At 48.1% G+C, this 16,765-nt stretch overlaps 1 long non-coding RNA gene across 1 annotated transcript; it reads left to right on the forward strand.

The window, feature by feature from the left end:
• Positions 1 to 3,742: 3,742 nt before the first annotated feature.
• LOC102564161 (uncharacterized) lies at positions 3,743 to 16,404 on the forward strand. The gene is made up of 4 exons (XR_002090595.2): positions 3,743 to 3,893; positions 4,705 to 4,731; positions 5,304 to 5,336; positions 15,168 to 16,404. It is a non-coding gene; the product is annotated as an uncharacterized LOC102564161 (long non-coding RNA).
• The last annotated feature ends 361 nt before the right edge of the window (positions 16,405 to 16,765 follow it).

Below are 16,765 nucleotides of genomic sequence, written 5' to 3' on the forward strand. Positions count from 1 at the left end.
ACCACCACCATTTTGAAGCACAGGACACTGAGTACTTAAGACCTTGTAAAACACTCCAATTAAACACCCCCTGCGCCTTCCTACCCACTCGCTCTGGTGCATATGTAAAAATGACCTATGATTGTACAATATACACAACAATTGTACCACCTTGTCTCTGGCATACACATAGCAGTAGTTTAAAAGTGCTTATAATAGTACTAGCAAATTACCTGTCAAGAATGATGGTGTGGCGGGCGGGGATGGGCCCTGGGTCCCTACCTCCCCCAACTTTGGTTTGACCCTGCTTCATCCCCCTAACCCCCTTCCCCTACTTCGGATCCAACTCCACCCCCTCTGCTTCGGGTCTGACCATACTCCCTCCTCTCTCCCCGCACCACTTTGGGTCTGACCCAGCCCCTCAGTTTGGATCTGACCCTGCTCCCCCTGATTTGTTTCAGACCCCACCCTTATCCCCCCTGCTTCAAGTCCAAACCCACTCCCCACCTCCCCACCTTCAGGTTTGCCTGGCCCCCCACATTCCCTGCTTTGGGTCTGACCCTGCTTCCCTTCCCTACTTCCAGTCCAACCCCACTTCCCCCCCCTCCCCCCTGCTTCAGGTCTGACCCTACTTCCCCTCCGCTTCAGGTCCGACTCCGCATGCCCTCACCCCCCTGTTTGGGTTCAACCCGCTCCCCACTTCCATCCCACCCTGCTTTGAGTCTGACCCTGCTCCCATGTTTTGGGTCCAACCCACCTAGCTTAGGGTCCACCCTGCCCCTCCTTCCCACCAGTTCTTGTCCAAACCCACTCCTCTCTCCCTTCCCTTCCACTAAGGTTCCTAACTCCACCCCTCCCCTATTCAGATGCAATCGAGCTCCCCCGCTGCCCCCCATTTGGGTCTGTCCTACTCTGCACCCCTTCAGTTCTCCCCCCCCCAACTGGTTTGGGTCTGACACCACCCACCTGGCTTTGCGTAGTACCACGCTCCCCCCACTCTGCCACGGTTCATGTCCAACACCACTCCCTCCTCCCGACTAAAGTTCCTACCCTGCCCCCCAGTTCAGGTCTGACCCTGTTCTTCCTCCTCCCCAGTTTGGGTCCAAACCCATCCCTCCTGCTTCGGGTCCACCCCTGCCCCCTCTCCTCTGGTCCAGGTCTGACCCTGTTTCCCACCCCTCCCCCTGCACTTCAGGTCCAACCCCACCCCCTCCCCTCCCTTCAGGTCTGACTCTGCTCCACCCCTCCACCCCACTTCAGGTCTGACACCGCTCCCCCCCATTCGGGTGCAGCCCCGGCACTCCGCTCCCTCCCACTACTTTGGGTCTGAACCTACTCCCCACCACCCCCACCCGCTTTGGGTGTGAATCATTGCCTCTGGTAGGGCTCCAACAATGCACCCCAGACCCCCTTTCAGGCCCGATCCCTCTTATCCCTGCCCCTGCTTTTGTTCTCACTGAGCTTGCCCCCCACTCTCCCCACTTCTGCTCTGACCCCACTCCCTCCCTCCCAGTTCTGGTCTGACCCCACTCTCCCATCCCTCTCCCCAACTGAGGCTCCTACCCCACCCCCACTCCCGCACACTGTTCGCATGTGATCCAACTTTCCCCCCACTCAGGTCTGACACCACTTCACCCCTTCTTCTCACTCTCATAGTAGGGTCTGAACCTGGCTTTTCTGAATGGAGGACCTCTTAGCATATAGTGCTATAAGTGTGATTGTTTTTACTTTTATGCACTGTTTAGATATATAATAGTGTTTGCCCTAGACCTTCCTTCTGAGCATGCTCAGTACCCCATACTATAACTATGTACGTACTAGAGCATGTATGTAATTCCACATAGATCCGAAACCTTTACCCAGAAAAAAACCCCAAAACACTGACAGCTAGCAGTTATTTGATGATGGAGAACATGAAGGAGGATTTAAAGTATTTCTGGATTTTGTTTCTAGCAGGTTCACATAAAAAATTATCCTTTTCCATTATAGATACAACAAGAATCCAAATGCTGCATAATTGCCAAAAATTTCAGTTATATGGCTACATAATTTCCACTTAACCATGTAAAGGTGAGATAGCATCTTTCCTGTTTATTCATGATAAATCACTATTGAAAGTCAGTTTGTTGGTTATTAAAGCATATTTCTGATTTTTTTGCATCCTGCAAGGAGTTGCTGCTTTCATTCATATCTCAGGCAACTCCTGAGAGGAACTATTAATGGATGGCCTTGGAATAAATGGATTTGATTTTTTTTCCACCAATAACAAACTAAAAAAACCTCTGGCCATCTTGTTTTTCAGCTCTTTTTTCTAATTGTGAATCCCCAGATGGTGGGCCTGAGTGGGATCCTGGTGGTTGTGTTAGATTTCATAATCCTGATTGTATACCTCTTCAAAATAAAAGGTAAATACAGGGTGGATATATAGTGTAGTAAATGAATAATTTTATTCTAATAAAACAAAGAATGTATAAATAAGTGTCACAGCAGCCAACCAAAGTGCAATTGTCAGGGGGTGTTGCTTGTCTGGGGATGAGGGGAATTGTGGGCTAAAAATAGCCATGGGTCCTAAAGGGGAGTGGGGCAGACAGCTGGCCAACACACCATACTTCCTCAAGCACACCACAAGTCCCCCTTATCCCACCAAACTGTCTCAGACTCCTCTAAACCCCTTTCCATGGACCCTGCTTGCCTCCTCAATCCCTCTGATCCCGTGTGCCGAGCCCACTTTCCCTTTTGATCTCTGAAATCTCCCACTGCAGACACTGTCTTCCTTCCCTTAGGCCTCCCATGGATCCTGCTTCCCTCCCCAATCTCCCAGACACCTGCCTACACACCCTGCTTACTCCCCCCAGCACCCCTGTGGACACTGCCTGCCCCACCAATCCCCCAATCCCCACCTCTACCCCTCCCATCTGAACTTACTTTAGATCAGGTGGCCATTTTTAACTCTAACTGCCCCCCAACCTCCACAAATGTCTATACATACCATTAAGGAAAAGTGGAGCTGTTATTCTGTTAAAACTTCAATAAATTTATGTCCTTGAAATAGGTATATGACTTTTGACACAAATCTCTACACTCACATGGTTAGTCAAACACTGCAGAATATTTAATGTCATGAACCCAGTAATCTATGTAACTAAACAGCTGCTCAGCACCACGGGGCTAGGTGGGGGCTACTTTTCCACTGCTTTCTTTTCTGGTTTCAGAAGCAAATGAGTTTTTTCTAGACCTTGAACAACCTCAAGAATCTCAAGTCTTTACACTCTAGCATGTATAGGTGTTTACCTGACCTACTAGCACTCCAAAGATGTCCATTGTTTAGAGACAAGTGGGTACTAGATCCCATCCTGCAACCACTAGAGGGATTTATGTACCACCGAAACATCTCCCTATACAGCTAGATGGAAAAAGTACAATACCATCCCCAGACACAACTCCTACCCGGAGCTTGCCCCTTCTACCCTGGAACTCTTGAGCAGAGGATTCCTCCACCTTAGGCTGTCATACCAGTCATGGTACCATACGGGACACCTCAGCAAACTTCGACCCACTTTTTTGTTACAGCATCAAAACGCTTATAAACTTCAGTTTTCACAGGTTGAAGGCAGTGAACATGCACACAGATTTGATTGACCTGGTCCCGTATATTCAAATTCTTAAAAAGCAGATAAAAGCAACTTAGCACAGTAAAAGTAAGCCCAAAAGAGTTTCCCACTTCTCTTGCCCAGGCACACTGAAAGATAGGCAGAGAAGTACCCTGCGTACTACTGGCAGTATGCAGATAAACACCACAGAGAGGTTGTGGCAGAGAACACAAAGTGCGAGGCTTAAACTTATGAAGTTGTAGTGAAGCACTTAATCAATATATCTTTTTTTTTCAAATCCAGGAAACCTTCAACGAGAACTTGGTAAGTTTTTTCTCTGTGTCCCACACAGCTTTTCCCATGGTATTAAATGTAGCTAGAGCTAGCTGTTAGATTCCTTCTGTCCATGCTAGAAAGAACAGAAAACAGAGAACAGAAAGAGCAGCAACACTAAGATGCCCTTGGTCAAGAGTGCTTTGCTTAGAGCTCTCAGGCACTTCTTCCTGGCCTTTGTCACCCTTATTAACCCAGAGCACTGCCACTGTTCTAGCAGTTCATGGAGTGAAATCGGGACATTGATGTAACTGGACATGCAGCTATTAATTAGTTTGAACAAGGGCTTAAGATGGCATCACAATGTGGTTGGGAATCATTGAAGGTACTTAAACATGTGCCTCAAGTACACAAGGTACCCCAAGCCCCGGAGAAAACAGGCAGCTTCATTCTGTACCTACCAGAAACTTCTCAGTCGGGTCAGAGAGAATGACTAACAGTGATCCAGCCTAGATGGCAATAACAAGAGTATCTCTGGAGCCAGGCCCTCCCCCAGGAAATGGTACAGCAGGTCCAAGTCAGTGGTGTCTTTGGATACTGAGGCTGCCTGGTCACTGCAACTTAGAGAGTGGCCAAGCAGTACCTAGAGATTTGACATCCCATTGATGAATGAGGTCTGTATGGATTTATTGATATGAAAGGACAGTGTCCCATCTAGTCCTTCCACATGTTGCCCCATTTGTGTCCAGCATCATTCTGGTCTTTCCTGGCTTTTGTTTGGGCCAGATGCTCCTCATCCAAGAATCCTTTTACAGCTGCATTTCTTCAACTAAATTCTCACCACTACTTCTCTTTGTTTCAGGGTGGAAAAGAGCTGTGATCTGTCCAGGTAATGAAAGTTCTCATTGAATCAATGGTGTCTTCTTTTTATTTCAATTCCCTTTCTTTCCTTTCCAGTCAAATTCTTAGGCTCACTAATAGTTTGTGGCAAGAAGAGATTTTCACTAAGGTCAAAGAACTCAAAATCTTTTGTGGCCAGATTTTTTTTTGAAGGAACCTAAAAATCCCCACCACACACAGCACTTTCTGTTTCCCTTTGTGAGTATAAATGGCAGTTTGTAATCATGCAAGTGCCAATTCATCTTTTGCACAGGTGGGACCTAGGCCTGGCGGAGTTTCTCCTGAGTCCATCCTGAATCTCGTCATACTTCTAAAGAGTGTTTGTAGGGAAAGTTTTCTTTAGTATCAAAACTATGTCAGCAACAGTGATCTAAATATCAAAGACTGATAAGTGTGTGGTCCTCTGAGAGACAAGCCATCACAGTGTCTGTCTTGGTTATTAATTACAGCACACTGAAGTTTTATATCTATTTTTTCCCAGTGTGACACTGCATGCAATAATGCCTTGTTTATACATCTCCTCTAATGAGTTCTCATGTCTGATTCTGTGGTTGCTTTCAGGGCTGGGGCAAACTGCACCGCCTTTGGAAAAAGGTACAATGTTTATATTATGTCAATTGCCACATCTTTCCAGCACTGGGAGCCTGTTCATTTAGATCCTTTAATAGAGTAATGCTATCAAGCTTAGTATATGTATTAATTATTAAATGGGTCCTATGGCATTTCTAAACCAGTACTGGTGGATGGCAGGTAGGGTAATGAATATGGGAATAAGGAAAATATCACTTTAGATATATCTACGGTTTAACACTTTCCTCCTATAGCATTGACTTATTCCTCTGTTGGAGATAGGATACTGGACTACATATATCATTGGTCTGACTCAGTATGGCAGTTTTTATATTCTTGTGTTCTTATGGGGTTGAAACACAACAATTGAACAGTTCCAAAATGTCACAGATTGGGGACTGGTTCACAACTGTTGTTTGTCAGAGGTGCCCACACATACGGTGCCCTAGCATTCAGTGTAAGACTGTTATCCTTTACACACTGAAGTGCAGTGGTTCTGACAACCAGGACTGGGGCAGAGTGAGCACCCAGCCCAGGATGTCTCACAGTGGGCGAGTTGACCAGAGCTAATCAATAAAGGAAGGGAAAAAAGATGAGGGCAATATTATTCTGGCCAAATACCACAGTAGCCAGTTACAGCAGTGGGCAGCAGGGAGGAGGTGGGAGGAACAATGCAATGTGGGGTGTCTGGAGGACTGACCAGACCCATGTCACAGACCATTTGGTGTCTGCTGAACCAAAGTACAGTGAACTGGTTCAAAACAACACTTGATTTTTCCAGGTATACAATTAATCCATTCCAGAAGGCTTTAAAACCACTTCAACAGGAATTTTAAGTTCATTAAGATTTCACCTAGTCTAAGCCTAGCAACAGACACTGCCAAATTGAAAGGGATCACGTTAGACACTGATCTGCTTTACTGAATGACACACATTGCCCATTGTCCCACATTGGGTCTCCTGCCTGATGCAGGACAACAGGTGACATGTTTCCTGTCCCTCTCTGCCTCATATCAGGTCCTGCAATGACAGATGCCAGGGAATCCCTGGTGCCCTGTGCCCCCTCGTCCAGACCCACACTGACCCATGCTTCAGGCAGAGGCACATTTCAGGATGAGGTGGAGGGAGAGGTGGGGGCAGGAGCCAAGGTATGTCCAGCATGGTTTAGCATGGTCCAGGCCTGGAGGCATAGGGCACTGGAAATTACTCAGCTTCTGTGCCCCCCAACACTGGGACTCACACTGATGCATTCCTCTGCACGAGGCATGGGTCAATGCAGGACCCAGCACAGGTCCTGGGGTGGAGGCTTCAGGTCACACCGATCTTAGAGTGAAGGCACGAGGCGCGCAGTATTCCCTCAGTCCCATGCCTCCACACCGGAACACACACTGGTTCCCTTACTTACAGGGATGTGCCCCAGGCCTCTCTATACATGGATAAAACCAGGTGGGTCCCTCAGAGGCCTGAAGGGATCAGGATTGGTGCCTTCAAGCTCCCTCAAGCTGCCAGAGCACCTGCCCAGGGTGGAGAATGTGTTTCTGCCCTGAGCATTATGTGTGTCCATGCCCCATACGATATATCCCAATCTGGCAGTGGGTGGGGATGTCACTCCTCATGGCAGGACTCTCACATCCTCATGCATTTCAAAGCACACCATGAGATGTGGCAGCCCATGACACAGTAATGGATCTGCATGGGACTGCACCTCCTCCTCCAGACCCTTCTCTGCCTGCCTCCTGCAGAGATTTCTGAGAGGTCCTTTCTCCTGATCTCCCCTTCCCCCAAATTCCCTGCCATGTTTGGCTACACAGCCAGCAAAGTGACCCAGCCACTATCACAGGCCAGACCTGCTCTACCTCAAGCACTAGTCACTGCGGTTCCTACCTCCCTTATTGCCTCTGTTCCTACCTGCCTTATTGCCTGTGGAAAAGGGACAAAGTGAACTTTCTGTCTCTGAAAGACCAGCCCAAAAATACAAAAATTGGAAATGGGGAAAATAAGAATTACGATTAAATCAAGGAGAGAGCAAGAAAAAGATGAGTATTTCAAGCGTTTCAAGTATTTCAAGCAACTGAGGTGAGAAAGGAGAAATAAAATATACACCATAATATAGGTACTAGGGAGAAAGGTCTGAGTATTGTGGGGCCAGGATCAGAGTAAGTTTGGGTGGTGCAACAATGAAAAGGGACTTGAGCCTGACCAGAGAGCCTGAGGAGAGAGCAGGAAGCTGCCTGCTGAATAGACCTGGACCAAGGGGTGTTAGAAGCCAGGGCAGCTGAGCGGAGGAGTTATGTGAGCTCGTGTTTGCACATGCATACACCAAGACAACTTTGTCTAAACTGCAGTTTTTGATTCCTCTGCCCTATGTCTATCTCTACTTCCTTCCTTTGCTGTCTCCTCCTACCCAGTACTGCCCTCTCTTCCTCTTTGTGATTCCTTCCTCTGTGTGTCTGTTCACTCTTCTGTAGCTATTGCTCCTTTCTGCCTGCTTTTTCTTCCCTCAAATTTGCTTGTCATCACAATGAGTGGCGATAAGGGAGAGGAAGCATCCAGCTTTCTCTCCCATTGTCATCCACCCTGTCCATGAGGGCATGTGACTTTCCTTTTATTTCTATTGTTCCCTGCTGGGGACACAGCTGTTCTTGAAACAGCCACTGACGTGTAGGGACTGTTTGGGGACTACTCCTCTAGATCATACTTGCTACAGGCCCAGACAGATGGACCAGAGCCCTTTCCATAAAGGAATCTCTTACCGTAACTTGAAAGAGTGCATGAGCTGCTATAATTTTAGTAGTTTTTCAGGTTGCTTTCCTTTTCCATCATAGATTCATAGATTCGTAGATTATAGAGTCGGAAGGGACCACGAAGTATCATCATGTCCAACCCCCTGCCCCAGGCACAAAAGAGCGCTGAGGTCAGATGACCCTAGTCAGGTGTCTATCAAGCCTCCTCTTGAAGACCTCCAAGTTAGGTGAGAGTACCACTTCCCTTGGCAGCCCATTCCAGACTCTGGCCACCCTTACTGAGAAAAAATTCTTCCTAATGTCTAACCTGAATCTACTCTCTACTAGTTTGTACCCTGTAACAGGTAACTGTTCTGTGCCGAGATAAACTGTGACCCGCACACCTGTTCCTGAGGCAACCACCCGCCTTCTCGCCTGCCATGCCTTGTTGTTAATTAATTAGTTGATGTTAATTACCGGGAGGCTGCCATTGTACTGCCCCGTTGCCAGGGAGCACTGTCTGCGGCTCCTATCCTCCCCAATACCACAGCCCAAGCCTCGCAGATGGAATAGCTGTTATGTCTCGGCCTTTTTCCCAATCAGGCCCTTCTTTGGGCCTTCTCAAGTGTCACCCCCCACTCTGGGGCTCACCACGCCCGCTCTGGGGCTTCTCAACAGTGCCCCCCCGCCCCCCTCTGGGGACCGCCACCCCCACTCTGGGGTTTTTCAACAGGACCCCCTCTCTGGAGCTCACCATGCCCACTCTGGGGTTTTTCAGCAGGACCCCCTCTCTGGGGCTCGCCACCCCCGCTCTGAGGCTTTTCCACAGTGCCCCCCTCTGGGGCCGGGGTCTATGTACCCTGTATGCTGCGCCTCTACTGGTGCTGGGGTCCCCATGCTACTGTGGGTCCCCTATGAGGCCTGCTCCAACCCCTAATAGCCTCACCAAAACCACCGGTTATAACAGCAACAGAAACTTGAGCCTCCTGGCTATAACTCAAACATAAGCCACCTGGCTACCACAACATTGCTCCACTCAGGTCAAGCTGTACCTGCTGTCAGGCTTCTACTCGCATCGTGGCTTAGGGAGCTCCTACCTCTCTGACTGCTGGCAGGGAACTGCCTCTGGCCTCAGCTCCTGGGCTTTATAAGGGCCAGGCCCTGCCCCCTCTGGTCAGCTGACCTTCCCTGGTTGCCCCAGCAACCCACAGCTGTGCTCCTTAGTCACTGCTAGGGCTCCTTCCCTAGCAGTTTTCCCCTCTTCAGGCACAGGGCACCTCAGTGCTCTGTGACATACCCATTATTCCTAGTTACTCCTAGGGATATCCTGGTAAACAGCGCATCACCAATTCCCTGTTGTCCTCCCTTGATAAACTTATAGGCCATTACAAGGTCTCCCCTCAGCCATCTCTTGTGAAGGCTGAAGAGATCCAGATCTCTCAACCTCCTCTCATAGGAGGCCTCTTTCATGGAGGCTACTAATCATGTGAGTGACCCAACTCTGAACCCTCTCCAAATTCTCCACATCCCTCTTGAAGTGCGGCAGCCAAAACTGGACACAGTAATCCAACTGCAGCTTGACCAGTGTCACATAGAGGGGGACCATCACCTCCCTCAATGTCTTGGTCATGCATCAGCTAATGCACGACAAGGTCTGATTGGCCTTGTTGATGGTCTCATTACACTGCCAGCACATGTTCATCTTGGAGTCAACTGTGACTCCAAGATCCCTTTCAGCCACTATGCTGCTGAGGAGGTCATCCACCAACCTATAGATGTGCTGGGGATTCCTCCTCCCTAGGTGGAGTACCTTGCATTTGCCTTTGTTAAATTGCATCCTGTTGTATTCTGCCCATTGATCCAACCTGTCCAGATAGGCCTGTATCTGCTCCCTGCCCCATAACTTGTGTGTTAACTTTGCCTCATAACTTAGTATCATCTGCAAACTTGGACAGGGTGCTCTCCACACCCTCATCCAAATCGCTGATGAAGATATTAAATACTGCCGGTCCAAGGACCGAACCCTGCAGGACCCCACTGCCCACCTTCTTCCAGGCTGAAAATGACCCATTCACCACCACTCCCTGGGTGCGGTCCCTAAGCCAGTTGCCCACCCACCTGACTGTGTAAGCATCCACTCCACAGCTTGCTAGCTTCCTTATGAGAATAGGATGCGAAACTGTGTTGAAGGCCTTCTTAAAGTCCAGGTAGATGACATCTGCCTTGGCTTCTGCATCTATGCAGTGTGTGACCTGGTCGTAAAAGGCTATAAGGTTTGTCAGGCAGGATCTACCTGTGACAAACCCGTGCATGGTTTCCCTTCAGTATCATTTCCCCACTGGGCCTTCACAAATGCACTTTTTGATGATTTTTTCCAGTACTTTCCCAAGGATAGAGGTAAGACTGGCTGGCCTAAATTTACCCGGCTCATCCCTCCTACCGTTCTTAAAAATGGGTATCACGTTGTCCCTTTTCCAGTCCTTGGGGTCCTGGGTAGAGCACCATGAGTGCTCAAACAGCCATGGCAATGGCTCAGCTATGACACTGGCCAATTCCTTCAGCACCTGTTGATGGAGGTCATCCAGACCTGCTGACTTGTACCCATCCAGCTCCTTCAAGTGCTCCGTCACTAAGTCAGCAGTAACTGTTGGCAGTCTAGTGCCTCCCAAACATCTATCTATGTTCAAGTGGGACGAATTGTCTTTGCCAGTACTTAGGAATACTAAAGTGATGAACTCATTGAAGAGCTCCACTTTTTTCCCTTTGCATGGCACCAGCTGCCCTGATTTGTCCTGCAGGGGCCCTATGCTACTCTGTGCCTTCCTTTTGCTCGCTATGTATCTGTAGAAGGACTTTTTATTGTCCTTGATTGTTGAAGCCAGCCTAAGCTCCAGTCCTGCCTTGGCCTGCCTAACTGATTCCCTGCAATAGTGTGCCAGGGAAGTATATTCCTTCTTGGTGGCTGCCCCCTGCTTCCACTGCATGTAAATCTCTCTCTCTGCCCTCAGTCTTTTCTGGAGTTCCCTATTCAGCCAAGGGTTTTTTTTTGTCCCCTTGCCCCCTTTCCTGGGAAATGGGATAGTCTCCTTTTGTGCCCCAAGGATCACTCCCTTGAGAAATTGCCAACCCTCCTGGACCCCATTTGCTCAATGCTCTTGAGTTCAGCCACCTCACTAACTAGCCTTCTAAGCTGACTAAAATTGGCCTTTCTGAAGTCTAGCACTAGCCTAGCTGGTTATTTTTGCCACCCTTTGCTGGATCAATGAATTCGACCAAATGATGGTCACTATCTCCCAGGTTACTGTGTACTCACAGGTTACCCACGAGATCATCTCCAGTTGTTAAGAACAGGTCTAGCAAGGCATTATCCCTGGTGGGACTGGACACCTCCTGGGTTAGGTGGAGGTCCTGCATGCAGTTTAAGAACCTACGTGACTGGTTTGATTTGGCCATCTGCTCCTCGCAGCAGATGTCCAGGTAATTTAGGTCCCCAATGACCACCACCTCTTTCGCCTGAATGGCCTCCGAGAGATGCCTGGAGAATACCAGGTCTAGCTTATCATCCTGATGAGGAGGTCTATAGTAGACCCTCACTACCAAGTCCTTTTCCCCTGGATCCCCCTGGATCCTAACCCGCAATACCTCAGTATTCCCCTCCTCTACCTCCACCTTGATGATGGAAGATGTGTATTGCTCCTTAACATAGGAAGCTACCCCCGCAACTTTTTTCCCCACTCTGTCTCACCTATACAACCTGTGTCCCTCAATGCCTACCACCCAGTCGTGAGTAGAGTCCCACTATGTTTCCATGAAGCCGACCAGGTCATACCGGGTGCTAGCAAGTAAGTGTGTGACCTCCTCCTGTTTATTCCCCGATGGGTGCCCTTGGTGCCCCTTTACCATGATGTCTAGTGTGCCCCTTAGAGCTTCCCTGGTTTGATCCGGTGCCTTGTTTGCAGCTTGCCAACCCTGGGTTCTCCTCGACCACTGGTTCCCCATCCCCTGTCAAACTTAGTTTAAAACTCTTCCGAGGAGATCAGGCAACTTATGCTTACCTCTAGCAGAGAGATGAAGATAGTCCCATCCCAGGAAGCCTCCTCCCTGCAAGTGCTGATCATGGCTCTAGAATCCAAAGCCCTCACAAAGATACCATCCCTGGAAACGCTAGTTGACTACCCTGATGCAGGCATCCTGGCACCACTGGCTGCTACCAACTGGAAGGATGGAAGAGAATACCACCTGTGCCCCCAACTTCCTAAGCTTGGCACCCAGCTCATGGAAGTCCTTCATGATGTGATGTGGACTACTCCCAGCTGCATCATTCATACCATCCAACCATCATGATATAATCTTTCATTTTTTTCTCATTTATTAGAGGAAGGGCACTTGATGCCCAAAAGTTTATCCAACAGCTCTTCCAACTATGGAGTCAAACCAATAAAAGATACCATAAAACGTCCTTGCCTCCTGGACATTCCTGGACTGGCAGAGCTCCAACAATACTCCAACTCTCTTTATTAAGACACCAAGTACACTTCCTGGCTTTTAACACAATTAACTTCTCTTTATGTAAGTCACTTATGGCTTCCTCACTCCCACTTCCCCACACATTATCTCTCCATTTTCACATTAAGCTCTTCCTATTTGTGTATATATTTTACTCCCTTCCATCTGCTATGTCTTAGGCTGTTCCTTTTGGGTAAGCTCTGGAAACTTGGGAAATTGGACCTGCACATGAAATCTGGGACAGAACTAATCTTTGTGACATGTGGACTGATCTGGTCCATATTTTATATTTCTTTGACTGTGACTTGCTGGAGTGGGAATGTCTCTCTGGGAAGCAGTCCTCAAAGAATGACAATAGGGAAGGTTTAACAGAGTGGTATTGAAGACAGGCAGTAGATAGGGCAGAGGGAGATGAGCTGTATCCATGCTCTTCCCTTCACACCCTTTGCCGGGCTCTCCTGAGCCCCCAGAGTCTCTCATCCCTGCCTGTGACCGGCAGGTGCAGGAGGGGAATGATCCTGTGTCCCAGCCCTGGCCCAGCCGGCGTGTTTCTGTCCCTGGCCTGTCTCTTGCTGCCAGGGGGTAATCAGCCCTGCCCTCTGCTGAGGTCTCCGGGCTCCTTCCTGCTCGGGTCAATCCTGGCTTCACCTCCAGCTGCAGCCAAAGCTGCTCCTGCCTTGATCACACCGTGGCACATTATTTGGCTCAGTCCTGTGGGTCTAAATTTTAGGTGAACATTGTATATGAGATTTTAGGTGGAAAGATTGTTTCTTTGTTGAAGTTTTGACTTGGAGTTATTGAGGTCTGTGCATTGCTTCTGCTCTGCCCCACACCTTCAGTTGGATCTTATGTATCTCTGTTCCTCAACCTTGAACATAACAGTGGCTGTGTCTACAAGAGATGCTGACTACGCAGTAGCGCCACTTTGTAGGCCTGTGTGAAGCTGCTAGTATTTGCTTCAGATTCAGATTCGGCCAATTTGGGGTACAGTGATTTGATTCAGTGATTCGATTCACTCTCCCAAATCGATTCAGCCAAATTGGATTCAGAGATTCAGCTGCTGCCAAATCTCTGAATCAGCTAGGCCCATCCTCTGCCTGCTCCCCCAGCTCCACCTCCCCTCCCCCAATGGATACCCTGCCTGCCCCAGCTCCAGCCGTTGAAGAGAAAAAAAAAACCCCAAACCCCGGGATGCAATGGTTCCTGCCCGGGGGGGGGGTGATCCCCACTGTCCCCCATTGCCCCGCGCCACAAGAGGGGCTCTTCCATGAGCCCCCCGAAGCCCTGAGGCTGCTGTGGGAGCTGATGGGACCAGGGGACATTTCAAGTTTTGGGTTTTTTTAAAGAGCTTTACCTGGGGTAGGTGGGAGAGCCACGGGGGTGAGGGGAAATGTGGGGGATTTGGGGTGGTCATGGCAGAGCCCCCCATACAATGGCAGCACCCCAGTGAGTGGGGATTTTTTTTTTTAAGTGCTGGGAGCTGGGGCGGACGGGCTGCCATGAAGGGGCTGGGAATGGAGCCTGGCAGGGTTCCCCCCATGGTCCCCTTCCCCATCCTCCACCCCCTACTTACCAGCTCCCGGTTTGGCTCCAGCTCACTGCTGCAGCCACCAGGAACTACCCAAATCATTGAAGCTCTTTGAATCTTTTCCGAAGACTTGGAGAGCTTTGAATCAATTCAGACCTTTTTATTGGTCCCCTGATTCAATTCAGATTTGGAGATTTGGCCACCAAATTGAGCCAAATCTCCTCCAAATTGAATCAGCACTCGAAGTTTTGCACAGCGCTATCATGTAGCAGAAAGTGTGACACAACGTTACTTCACAGTAGTCTTGGGTTACTGTGCAGTCAGCGTTATGAAAGATGACATGATGCTACTATGCAGTAACAACTCTGCAGTCTGCATTTTATATAGATGCGGCCAATGTTCCTTAGCTTGCAGGGCTGATGACAAGGACAAATAGGTTGAGTATTTTAATGTGCTCCAGTACTTTTTGGACAATGTTTACAGAAACATAAAAAGGATTACAGTAGAACTCTTGCCATTTGGTGTTAGGGTATAATCTGATTCACAGTCTAAACAGATGGAAACAGGTGACTGGGGAGAAAACTTTTCCTGTGAGTGCCATTAAAGAGGAATCAGTGCAGGGAACGGCTTCTTGTAAAGGCTGTAATTCAGGACCTATGCCATCGTGTACTAAATATTCTTTACCCTCCCATCTGTCAATGCTGGTATTCCTCTCCATAGCTCAGGACAAGTCTAGGCACCAGTTTGCTTTCCCCTTCAGCAGATGCAGTCCATGTAGTGATTCTAGTCTCATCTTTAGTCCTAGCAGAAAAGCTGACCTGCAAAAAAGAGATTATTTTTCTGTCTGTATTTCTGCTTTAAGAATATTTTAAATGGGAATCCACTGTCTAGGTCTGTTCTGCAGTCTTGATTTAGAAGGGTTGTGAACTTCAGCATCTCCTTTAGTAATAAATGAGAGGAACTGGAATTGTGGTTTGTGGGCATAATTTTTACCTATTTGACATTAATGAAATCTGGTAAGAAGACATTCAGTAGCAACAATAACCACTGATGTTTGATGTTCTAGAACTGAATGCAGGTTTTGTTTTGTTTTTACAGTTTTATGTTTTGCCATAAAATGTGGACTTTACCATACCAGAACATCCAAGAAGGTTTTGTTATTCTGCTGAGCTGTTTGTTGTCAAAAGACATCTTAAAAATGAAGCAGGTTTTTCCCAACATTTTCAAAATGAACATTTTTTTGGATTCCCAGTTCCATATAAGTTTATTTTTCCATGTCCTTCCAATGTATATGTTAGGGCTTTGCAAGTCGACAGCGATCCGATCTGGCTTCAGATGTGGCTGCTTCGGATGCCAGGGATCCGATCTGGAGCTCCGGACCAGGTTTGGATGAAACTTGCAGGGGTGCTAGCCTCTGCCGATAGAATGCATCCTGCCAAGTTTCAGGAAGATCAGTGTAAGGGTTTGAGGAGACCTGTACCCCAAATTCTTGAAAGCCAAACTCATGTCATGGCTGTGTGTTACACCACAGGGCTCTGAAAACTGCAGGAATGGTGGCCCCTGATGACACCACAAAGTCTGCCAAGTTTCAAGAAGATTGGTGTAGGGGTTTGCAGGGAACTGCACCCCAAATTCCTGAAAGCAAAACTCCTGTCACATCTATGTGTTACAACACAGGGGGGTCAAAACTGCATGTGTGGTAGCTCTTGTCACTGCTGTGCACTGCAGCGAGGGGTACGAGGCCTTTAGGGGGCGTCAGGCGGGTACTTGTGACGCTTGGAGTGGAATTAGGCACAGACGCTTATTGGTTGCAAAGCAAGATTATTTACTCACTCCGTCAAGGTGGTGAATAACGGAGGTCAGAGGTACTTGGTTAGTTACAGCTTAGAGTTCGTTAGGTCGGTCTGCATAAGTGTTCGGGCAGAAATGGTCGGGCCGGCAGTCGTTGATTTACGTCTGAAATTGGGTCAAGACAGGGGAACTGACAATTGATCAGATTGTCAGTTACTCTGACACGTATGTTCAGAGGTCTCCAAGGTGCGTACGGAAGTCTCCGACTTCGTGGAAGTGTAAGCAGGTTTTGTTTGTGTAATAGCCAATTGCTTTTCGCCAATAAATTTAATAAATGTAATTATAATCGCCAATTATATAGCGGTTTTCACTAGGGTATTATCACAGGGCTACTCCCTGTTTTCTTTGACCAATTATAATGATTTATGTAAAGCACAGAAGGCCCAAGTTTCATTTCTAGTTAGTGTCGCAGCTATAAATCTTTTTGGCATGCACAGCAAAGAAGGCTGTTACTATCATCTTGTTAACCCTTAGTTAACCTAGTGCAAATAAAACTGTTTTGAATAATCTCTCTTGCTTGTGGCATGGGCACTGCTTAATTTGGTTGTGACAGCTCTTACTGAGACCACAAAGCCTGCTAAGTTGCAAGAAGACCGGTGTAGGGGTTTGGGGGGAACTGTACCCCAAGCTGCTGACAGGCAAAACTTGTGACACAAATGACCCTGTGTGTGTTAAGGCGCAGCGGGCTGAAAACTGCAGGGGTGCTGGCTCCTACTGATCATTGATCTACATAAACCATTCCCAACAAGTGTTGATCTAGCCTGCTCTGACAAATTACCAAGGAGAGAGCACTAAGGTCTCTCTAGGTAATCTGTGTCAGGCTTAACCACCCTCATAGTGAGAAG

The sequence above is a fragment of the Alligator mississippiensis genome, chromosome 11 (genome assembly GCF_030867095.1).
Source record: "Alligator mississippiensis isolate rAllMis1 chromosome 11, rAllMis1, whole genome shotgun sequence".
Classification (NCBI taxonomy): domain Eukaryota; kingdom Metazoa; phylum Chordata; order Crocodylia; family Alligatoridae; genus Alligator; species Alligator mississippiensis.